Below are 10,829 nucleotides of genomic sequence, written 5' to 3'. Positions count from 1 at the left end.
GAAATGCTTAATACCCATCCACCCAAGTAGGACCACCTACAAGAACATCTAATTACATAATTAAGAAATTACATGAGACAGGCATTAATGCAACTTGAGCTGCATCACAGCAAGTGTTTCTGTGGAGTGAACCATGGTATGATCCAGATCCAGGCTTCCCCTTGGGAGTGTGCTGGGGCAGGTTACTCCTGGGGAACTCACACCTGTGCTGCACCCACCTCAGGGGTCAACCAGCTTTACATCATAGTGCAATGTAAATACACTTACATTTAAATGTAAATATATTTACATTTTATGTAGATTTTTACATTTTTATGGTGCATGGAAGGATTACACCAAGGTTAAAGAACCTAGTGGAGACAACACAAGATGAACAAGGTCCAGAAGAAGCTGCAAGGAGTCAGCTCAGGGCAAACACCAAAGTCAGAGCTAGAGATAAGTCTCCAGACTAGCTGTTGACCTTGGTTTTGATGTTTGAGTAAGGTCAGCAGAGAAACCTCTGGGTTCCTGCACACTGCTGTGCTGCCCTCCCAATGGCTGTGCGGTGAAAATCCTGGAAAGGGTAAGAGCAGGCACCTTGAGACAGTAATGGCCAAATCAACTTGTGAAACTCTTGTAGAATTTCATCTTTCTGGAGGACTGGAGATCAGAAGCTCTGAAAATGGCTGGTACAACCTCTTTTTAACAATTTACCACATCTATCCATATGCCCAGAAAAATTTCTCTTAGGTACCAGAAGACTTTTTTTTTTTTTTTTTTAAATGAAGTGAGGGTCTAGGCAGCAAATGAGATCAACAGTATTCCACAACTCCTAACTCCTGCCTGTTGGAAATACCATGGGTTTGTCTCATGCAGAGATACAGGTTACACTAGGAGCAGTGTGATGGGGCACCACAAGGCTGATGATATTAAAGAACTGTGAGGGATTCTCCAGAGGACTGAAACCTCTGCATCAGCTTTTACCAAAAAAAAAGAGCAAGTTCACTTCAGGTAAGTGTCAGGTCACAGAACAAAGCACATTCCAGCCTGTGCAGAAGTACATAAAAAAATATGAGGGATGAAGCAGCTTCAGAAGCATTTCTGAGCTTCAGCAGGAGGTCTCAGCACAGATAAAGCTCTGCAAATTCCAAAGGAATTATTCATAAGAAGAAGGGGTGTTCCAGCAGCAATAGATGAACAAACTATTAGACCCAAATCAAAGGGAAGAGTTCATGTTCCTGTGCTTGAGACTCTGGTTACCAGCTCCCTCCTAACTGAGGAGGGCTTACCACAGCTACACAAACTGCAATAGGACACACGAGATACACAGATTTAGATACACTGGAACAGAAACAACTTACAGTATTGGCAATACCACAGTGAGGCCCTACTCAAAGCCACAGGTAGTTTACTGAAAAAGCTTCGTTTGATTGATAAATTTTTGAATTATTGCACCCATGAGAATTCTTTACAGCCTTCCAGTGATATAAAAGGTGCATTTCTGAGAAACATAACTTCATTATTTATTTTTATTTTTGCTTTGGAGACTAACATTCCAGGGAAAGGCTTTTGAAAATACTGGGTTGTTTTGCAGCTACTGCTGGAATCAGCCAAGGAATGAAGACAGTATTCTCTAATCATATTGAGGTGTAAATTACTATTAAGACAGCAAGTCCTTTCACAAAATGTGATCCAAAATGTATATACCTGTATTATGTACATACATTTAATAAAGACATTCTTGCAATGCCTCTACACACATAAGCACCACCTGGCAAAAATGCAGCTTTGTTATTTGGAAAGAAAACTGTGTTTGATCACTAATTGGCCTCAGAGCCATCCCCACTTTTGATACAGACTGGGACATGTACAGATCAAGAGCAGACCTGCTGAGTAGGACTTGGGGATGCTGTTGGACAAAAGAAAAACATTGGAATAGGGCAGCAATGCACATTTGCAGCCCAGAAAGCCAGTCTTAACCTGGGATGCATAAAAACAGTGGCCAGCAGGTCAAGGAGATGATTCTGCTCTATTCCACTCTCATGAGACCCTCCTAAAGTACTGCATCCTTTGAGAGCAGCTGCAGAGGAGAGAGACAACTATTAGAAGGCTAAAAAAAAAAATAAATTAGACTATTAGACTATTAAAACTCTTAACTATTGGAGGGCTAATCTTACATGAGAGAGAAACATCTCTCATATAATAGAAGATTGTTTTGGGGGCTGTTTGGTCTGGAGAAGAGAGGACACCTGGAAGACCTTACTGCAGCCTTTCAATAAAAGAGGTGGGGAGGTGTTGGGGTCAATGAAAACTCTAACTTAAGGCTGTGGGAAAAATCCCCTTAGTCAAGGAGAGCAAAATATTACCAGCACATCCTCCTGAATAGCTGTATGTAAATGCTGCTAGAAAGTTCTATGGTTTCTATGTTATTATTGGTTAGAATTTGGTGCATTATTTTATATATTCCTAATCCCTGGTTCTTATTGGTTCCTTCCCCTCAAACTCCACCCCCAACCTACCTTACATTAATTACTTTTTGCCCCAGACCCCAGCCTTTTTTGGTGCACCCTATATTGTTGTTCAGCTTATGTGTTTGTTGTTTTTGCCATTTAACTATTCCTTTTTTGGGTCACTGGATCGTGCCCATCCCTCATTTATTTGTCACCCTGTTGAGGAGCTCTCGCCGAGGATCCCAAGGTAGCACCATCCAAGCCCAGCATGCTACAGGGAGGAAGGCAGGCTTACAAGAAAAATATCTGTACAGGGTCTGTAGTGTCAGGACAAAAGGAAATCGTTTCAGACTCCATTGTATCCGATTTAGATGGATTTAAGTAAGGATTTTTTTGTTTACTTTTTTGTTAACGCAAACAATGAGGGTGGTGAGACACAGGAACAGGGAAGCTGTGGCTGCCCTGGAAGTGTTCCAGGCCAGGTTGGATGGGAACTTGGAGGAACCTGGTCTAGTGAAAGGTGTCCCTGGCCATGGCAGGAGGATTCAAACTGGTTTAGATGAGCATTAAGGACCTTTCTAACCCAAACCATTCCATGATTCCATGAGCCACCCAGCAGTTGACCAGGATAGCCCTAATTTTAAAGCAAGAAACTAACACCAAAGATAGTTTGGATTGGAGGTTTTTTGTGGGATTTCAATGGTATTTTTTTGTTGTTGGTTTGGGGCTTGTTTTTCAAAGTTCATTAAAACCAAGATATTTTAGACAAGCAGCAGACAAAGAAGTAGCTGTAGAAATGGATGTAGCATTTTATACCATATAACTGGACAACCAAACATGCTGAGCTTCACTCTCTCCAACTTTATCAACAGAAGTATGTGAAAACTCAGAATACTGAAACTGCTCTGGCTGGTGTCCTTGAAGAAGTGGATCTCCAAGTGTTTATTATCATAGCAACCTGCCAACAGAGAACTACTCTCATGTAGCAAATGCATACATTTATAGATAGAGGCATTTTAGTTAAAAGCGTGAAAACTCTGAAGCATTTGGGGGACAAAATGATGATTCAGAACCTAAAGAGCAGATTTAAATGCCTGCCTGTCGCCACATCTAACATCTGCATCTTCAAAACTAGTCTAAACAACACAAAGAGATTCCTGCCTCCACTAAGAGTCACAATTTTAACATCCTTCTGTTCCACACTATCACAAACTCTGTAGTCCATTCCACAAACATGGGATTACAGTTTTATTTGAAGGTCTTTTTCTTACTGTCAGGTTTATCCTATATCATTAGAAAGACTGAATGTTTAAATTGGCAATCACCCAAGTTATGCTTCTGTTTCTTTATGGTTGTTTGTCACTGTGTTTCAAAGAAGCTCAAATGCAATTTTCAGAATTTATTACAACCTATTTTAAGTAGTGCAGAAAGTCCAATGACAAATTTTTTTTCGCTTTACTGTTTGGTATAAGATGGGCATTCACATTTAATCATACCCAATGATTACCTCAATGAACACAAATGTGTTACATTATCTTTAAATAAATGAATGTCAATATGTTCCAGGGTAACAGAAGCAATTGCATATTGATAACAGTCATTATCATAAGTCATGGTTGCTGGCAGAAAACCCACTTGTATTTTTTAATAAGGTGCAATATTATGGTCTATTTTGAGATGATAGCTTTCTATTTTCCCATACATAATACAGTATCACTTCAATATAGCTGGCAGACTGTGGAAATAGATAAAAATTCAGAATGAAAACCTGCAAACTCTAAGATTTTACAGTCTTTTGAAACTAGTATGGATAGTCCAAGTACCTCAGAAAAATTGATATGAGGGAATCATTATCTGTGCCAGGCTGATGTACCTTCTGTTCCACTCACCACAGCAGATAATGGCAACCAGCACATTATCCCAAACTGATACAACCAGATATTTCAGACTTTGCATTGTAGCTCATTGCAGTTTGCAAAGTAATCTGAAAGACATTTGAGAAAGGGACACGTCCCCCCCCCCATTTTTAAGGGGCACAAAACTTTAAAGCTAACTCAGATATTCTGTCTGCATCTCTTACAGACCTGCAAGGAAGTTCTAACATCCAATATCAGGACTGGGGGCTCTTGTTCTGCACTACTGCTCTACTTTATTGCTTTAAAGCAGCAGAAAGGCAGGACTTGTTAAAACCAAAAGACAACTGCAGAGTCCTGCAGTGTGGACAGATTATCCCCTGGAAATTGCCCAGGCTGGAGATGACTGTGTAGCAGGTTTTGCAAAAAATGCTTCTGAAGGATCTTGTCTGGGCAAGCATTTTAATGTGGGTCAGTAGTGTGTGGATTGGCAAGGTCACAGCAAGGTCAAAGCTGAGTGACTGAATTTGGCATGCCTGGAAGACTTTGCCTAGTTTTGAGCTCCACACACAAAAAGTACCAACAATTAGCCCTCAAGGGAGGTAAAAATAAGAGTGCACCTTTAACTTTCCAATGAATCAGAGGCTTGAGTTCATGAAGCGTAGAAAGAGACTGAAGAAAATGTTTTATTCACCTTGGAGAACAGGAAGCTTGAAAGGTGGGTGTTGCTACTGCTCTCAGCAGCCTACAGCATAGCTGTGAAGAAGACATGGTTTCTACTCCTCCCCAAGATGATCAGTGAAAGGATAAGCAATAAATACTGCCTGCAGCAATGAAAACTTGCATTGCATGCAAAAAAAAAACCAAACACAAACCTGGAATTTCACAGTGGGAGTGGATAGATGGGCAAGGTGGATAGACCTGCCCATAGAGGATCCACACCTATGAGATTTCCAGGACCCAAACAGCTGGGCCTGCCTAGTTTCCTTCACAGCAGCTCATAAGGTGCTGTAGGATAGATTTTTGACCAGAACAGTTCTGGTAACACAGTGATGTTGTCACTTTTACTGAGCAGCACTGAGGCCTTTTCCTTGTCACTCTGCCTCCCCAGTGAGCAGACTGGAGGAGGGTGTGCAGGAGGGGACATAGCCAGGCAGGTGACACTAGCTGGATATTCCATATCACATAACAGCTGCTCAGCAGAGAGAAAACAAAGGATTTTTGGAGGATTTGCCATCTTTTGCTTTTGAACCTATGTGCTTCAGCCTGCGCAGAGCAGGTGGCGAGGGACTGCCACTGAATCACTTCACAGAATCACAGCTTCACTGGTGTTGAGAGGAGCCTCTGGAGATAAACCAGTCTAATCCACCTGCCAGGGAGGGTTCCCTGGAGCAAGTGACCCAGGTAGTTTGGAATGTCTCCAGCTAGGGAGACTCCACATTGTTCCTGGGCAGACTGTTCCAGTGCTCTGCTACGTTCAATGTCAAGAAGCTCTTCCTCATGTTGAGGTGCAACCTCTCATGGTTTAGTTTATGACCATTGCTCCTTGTCCTATCACTGGGCACCACTGAAAAGAGCCTGGCACCATCCTCTTGACATTTACCTTTGAGATATTTATATGCATTAAATATCTTGCTTTATTTTTCCTCTTGTGGAACAAGTTTACTCCTCTCACTCTGACACCATCAAGTCAGCCCTCTAACAGCCATAGAAGGGTTTGTGTGAGGGAATTAAAGGAAATACAGGTGATCAGCCCCATCAGAGCACTGGGCCATCCCTTGGGAATGCACTGCCACACCAAGCCCCATCACGTCCCGAGGAACACCCAAACCAGCACTGCAGGGAGAGCTTCACTTATGATTGCTCCTAACTTCACAAGATAAAAACACAGAACAGTTTTGTAGCACTGTTCTGTCATTCCACTGCAGTCTCCTGCATGGAAAAGGAAAGTGTCAGTTTTAACTTTTCTTCCTCATGGGCACAGAATTAAAATGCTCCAGCACCCAGAGAACATGGTTACCATGAAAACTTTTTCCTCAAGTGAGGAGTGGAGTCTTGAGGGCAGTGAACTCTCAGGTCCAAAAAAACCCTGAGTGTTCTCCTGAACTCATCTGCAGAGGTATAATTAAACCTTCGTTTGTTACTATGCAACTGTTCCATTAAAGTCTCAAGCCCGAAGCTTTCTATCCAGCAGCCAAAGCCAAAACTCAAAAAGCCAAATAGTTTAAAGTGTAAATGCCTCAAAGGCATGCCCTGAAAGCAAGGTGGGCAGGGTCAGCACAGTGGCCCTCGGGGCACTCATCAAACATGTGGTTTGATGTTTTTCCTGGGGTTTTGTTGGATTTGGGTGTGAGTTTTAAGTTATCTCTCGCCCAGGTGCAGCTCTCTGGTTGCCTGGCTACCCCGATCCACCCAGCAAATGTGGCCAGTCACAGCAGCCAATGCTTAACTTCTCTAATTAATTTAGCTAACTTGTCTAATTAACATTGCTAATTCTTCATAAGCAGTGTAATTTTTCCACTATGGCCAGCATGTAGCAAAGGTTTTTCAACAAGCTGCTATTGCTAGGACACAATTTGGGAATGTTGCCGAAAGGTAAGTTTTGCTAAACCAACCTTGGTACATGCCAAAGCACAAAACCTGGGGGAGACATGTATTGGTGAGAGCTGGACACAAAGAAGGAAGAATTTATGGATGACAAGGAGTGTTGTGGAAACCTGAGATAAAGAAACTAGCAAAGACAATTCAACAATTGCACTGAAACACTCTTTGAGAAAAAGAATAAAAAGACTGTGGGCTAATAAGCACGAGAATGGAGAAATCAATAAAAAAATACTAATTAATGAACAGAATTTTGTAATTTATAGCCAATGAACATTAATTTGTTTGCTAAAAAGATATAAATATTGAGAAGTTTTCAAAGGGAGTGTGTACCTTTGAGGAGCAGCCCCACACACACCAAGTGCTGTGAATGAAGTAATGCCTACCTTCTAGCAATCTAATCAATGTTAGTTTGATTTATCCAAACCTTTTTGGTGACAACAGGGTTCACCAAAATGCTCAGCAGCCTTGGGAAGCATGCCAGGTGTTAGGGCTTCAGAAATGGGTCAGGATTGGGGTGGTATGAAGAAAAGGCACTGCTTCCCATGTGCCTTTCTTGTCCTTCACAGAAACAATGCAATTCCTGACAGCACCAGGAGCCTTGCAGAGCCTCCAGGATTCACCACAGACCCAAATTCTCCACGTGTGAGATGTGGAAAATATTTCTCTGACATCCACCAAAAGATACAACTTTTATGAGGGAAGAAAGGTCAACAAAAATACTTCCTTCAGTAATCAGCTGTGACTGAGCACATGCACTTAAAAAAAGCCCTCACTATTTGCATACCACTTATTTTTAATGGTAGAGGTCTGGCAATGTTGCTGATTAGTGCAAGTGTACTGTAAAGTCAATTTGAAAGTGGGCATGTAAAAAATACTGAATTTTTAATATTTTACTGCCTCATGAAGGGCATCTAATTTGGACATTGAACATTTTTGCAGCGAGTAAGTACTTCTATGAATTTCAATACATGTAGTTTCCCACAGAGCGAAATTTTTATGGAAAGTTGCAAGATTCTGAGCTGCAAATACTGTGTGTGCTTAGTTAGCAGTTTTATGAGCAGCCAAGTTGTGGTTGCTATCCAGTATCTTTTTTTTTTGTTGTGTGCTCTTCTTTAACTTCACAGCAAGTATAAAGGCTGTGCTTAGGAGAAAATCGTCTTTCCACTGAGAATTAATCTTTTTTGGTATGCTCTCTATTTCTGGCTTTCACTATTCTGCTGCTGTCAAAATCCAGGTTCTCTACAAGGTGACTGACACATTGAGTAGCCCTTCCTTCCCTTGATTTTCATAATAATCTACAGATATAATGATTTGTTTCTGCTTTTGTGCATTTTCTGTTGAAGGGATTCTTCCTTTTATATGACTATTCTGCTCCAATTTAAGGCTGAAATAGAGCCACACTGTTAAAACTATCCAAGGGAGGCCAAAGAAGTCAATACCTCTGCAGTCTGTATTTCTGACTATTTTCAGGCTCCTCAAGACTTAAAAGCATTCTCAATTAACCATAGTAATTCTGAAATTTTACAAAATCGTCCTGGATAGTTCAGTGAAGGTCTCTACTCACTGAAAGCAAAAAAAAAGGGGAATGAGACTAATATTGATGGTATTATAATTCACTTGGGTACAGTGGCAAAGCTATCCTTAATATTGATCAGTATGGGCAAAGTTATGTGAGAAAAGGGCACTAAAGCAGAAAAGGTTATAATTTCAAAGGAAACTTTGAGGATGAGGTTGTTTATATTCAACAGGAGACACATATGGCAATATTTTTAAAATAAAAATATTTCAATTATTATACTTTAATTATTTCCATGCATCTCATAACACTACAGATTTGGCCTCTGTCTCTGTACTTATACAGGGAAACCATATTATAATGTGAGTTATCCAAATAAAATAAATCCTAATGGGGGAGATGGCACAAATAGCAATTATAAAAACGGATTTCCTGTGCAGAGGGCTGGTCTGTTACTAAGTGATGTAACTGAGATCAGAATTCAGTCCAAGGTTCTGTTCTCCATTTCTAAACCGGTTCCCTCCCACTACGGCAGACGTGAACACATATGGGAGAAAGAACAGAACAGATCAGATCCATCTAGTGGGAGGACAGGAACAATGTGCATATTGATCTATCACATGTAACCACAAATCAAAGAATTTTCACATGGAACAGGAACATATGGATTTGTTTCATATATGAAATACTTGCATTTTTAATAAGAATTACATTTGAAATCATGTAAAGTAATATCAAATAAAGATATGATGATTGAACACCAGAAGTTATGTCACCAGGTGAACATACTCAACATATCTACTTAAATCAACATATTCTACTTTTTTAACTTTACAGCTAATGTTAAATTCAGAATTTTTCTGTGTTTGAGCATGGAGTCCTTTAAATATACCTAACAGGAACTGAAATATTTCTAGCAAAAAATAGGGCATGGTAGAACTTTTTATTTCTAATTCTTCATCCCTGCCCTGTCTGTATTCTCACTTTTAACGCCATTAGTACTTGTTATTTATTGCAATGACTGATTTCCTGGAGTGCATTTTCCAAGAGGAGTTCATGGTAACTATTTATTGTGATGGGGTCTTGTTTTTGTTTCTGTCACATAGTAAAAAGTTACCTTTACAACAAAAGAGCTGCAGTCATGATGAAAAATCATCCAGAAAGTTTCTGAATTATAAAAATAGGTAAATTATGCAAAACCAAGTCTTGCCTGAAGGGTGAGAGACAGGAAGCCTTAAAGTAAGTTGACACAGTTTGTGAAGTGACAGACAGGTCTTATTCTTGTGCAGTTTTTAAAATGGTAGGAAATTCAAAGAAAAAGGACTACAGTTAAACTGAAAATCACACATCTCCACAAATCTGAAGTAATGTTTCCTGGTATGATTAATTTGCTGGTGTGGATGTCCAGCAGCTTGGCACATGAGAGTCACCCCTGTCTGGACAACAGTTTAATCAAACATGGATTTCATTAATACTGCCACCAATTTTTCCAATATTTTTTCCATATCTGCATTAAGCAGAAATAGTAATTGAGCTGCTAAATTGTTTCCTCTCTCTCTCTCTGTTGTATTTTTCTGCAGATGTCCTCGGAAAGGATTCACTGCTGCCATAAAAAAACTGCTATTGATGATGAAAAATGCATTAGATCATATTATTCCTTCAAAATGGGCACAGCCTTGCAGGAAAAGGATAAAGACACCAGATGAAAGTGGAGGATTTAATTCTTGATGCCCAAGATGATGGGAGTGGATCCTAGCAGGGAGGTGCACCCATTCACCTGTGGTTGTGTTTAGTGTATTAGTTTTATTCCTGTTCCTGTTAGCAGCAGTAACTGGCTGGAGAAAAGAGAGAAGTGCCAGAGATTTCCAAAGATGGTGAGAGTTCTCATCACCATGGCAAGAAAACAGGAGAAGCAGGGAGAGGTTTGTGTTCCTAGAATTTAAAAAACTGGTTCAAGGGAGTGTAAATATGGTTTCCTGTGAGTCCATCCTTGTAAAGCTTAATAAATGATGTATTCATTTCATTTCCTGAGTCACTGCAATGGTTTTTGCAGCATATTCTCCACAAAGCAGAAGTTCAGAAGAGGGCTGCAACCTGTCACAAGATTAAAAAGGAGAAAAGGGGGGAAAAGTAAATACTTCAAATGTATAATAAATATATATTTCATATATACTTTAATTTTTATGTATATATACACATGCACACATACAAGGTGTAAGTCCTAAGGGCTGCATCTGCACACAAAATCCTTCAGTACAGAGCTGCACTCTGATGCTCTATGGAAAAGCTGGCCCTTTTTGCTGTACATTTTATTAGAGAAAAGAGAGAAATCTGCCTTCTAGGTGGTCACTGGACAGTTTCCAGGGCTACAATAAACTGTGATGCCTGAAAACAGCCCAGAGGACAAGAGTTCATATTTCCTCCAAA

This window comes from Cyanistes caeruleus, chromosome 7 (genome assembly GCF_971803275.1).
Source record: "Cyanistes caeruleus chromosome 7, bCyaCae1.hap1.1, whole genome shotgun sequence".
Taxonomy (NCBI): Eukaryota; Metazoa; Chordata; class Aves; order Passeriformes; family Paridae; genus Cyanistes; species Cyanistes caeruleus.
Note: the sequence above shows the minus strand (reverse complement) of the source record.